This window comes from Tupaia chinensis, unplaced genomic scaffold, assembly GCF_000334495.1.
Source record: "Tupaia chinensis unplaced genomic scaffold, TupChi_1.0 Scaffold000088_1, whole genome shotgun sequence".
NCBI classification, from domain to species: Eukaryota; Metazoa; Chordata; class Mammalia; order Scandentia; family Tupaiidae; genus Tupaia; species Tupaia belangeri.
In genome coordinates this window covers 1531563-1532089 of record NW_006159550.1, presented here as the reverse complement: position 1 = coordinate 1532089, position 527 = coordinate 1531563, and the positions used below count along the sequence as shown (strand labels likewise).

At 36.4% G+C, this 527-nt stretch overlaps 1 pseudogene; it reads right to left on the bottom strand.

Moving 5' to 3' along the window:
- The window catches only part of LOC102499826 (myosin regulatory light chain RLC-A-like), a 15360-nt pseudogene that overhangs the window by 2077 nt on the left and 12756 nt on the right, over window positions 1–527 (bottom strand).

Sequence of the window (527 nt, the reverse complement as noted above, 5' to 3'; positions counted from 1 at the left end):
CAAATTTTTGTGCCATTTTCTCAGTCTTCGTGGTGGATTTTTCTAGGCCAGCTATTTTCTCTTCTACATCTGAGATTCTATTTTCTGACTGATCTAGTCTGCTTTTAATACTTTCAAGGGAGATTTTTACTTCTTGTATTATAGACTTCATCTCTAGCAGTTCTGTTTGAGTCTTTATTAAATGTGTAATTCCTCTTTTAGATCTTGCAGGAATTTCCTCATCTCCTGGAACTCATCAACTTCTTTCTCCTTTCTCTTTAGCAGTTCATTATCTCTCTTCTCTTCCATCTCTGTTAGCTTAAACATTATGAATACTCTAAATTCCTTATCAGACATTTCCATGATTTTCACCGAACTGCTTGTGGATGAAGAAGAGTTAGTTACTCTTGTCCCTTGGAGGAGAGGTATTTTCTCATTTTCCCATATTTCTTGTGATCCGGCGGTGATTTCTTGTCATCTAATGGATGTGTTTCTTTCAAATTTTTGAAGTTCAGCCTTAATGTTCAGGAGCAAGCAGACAGAGGTGA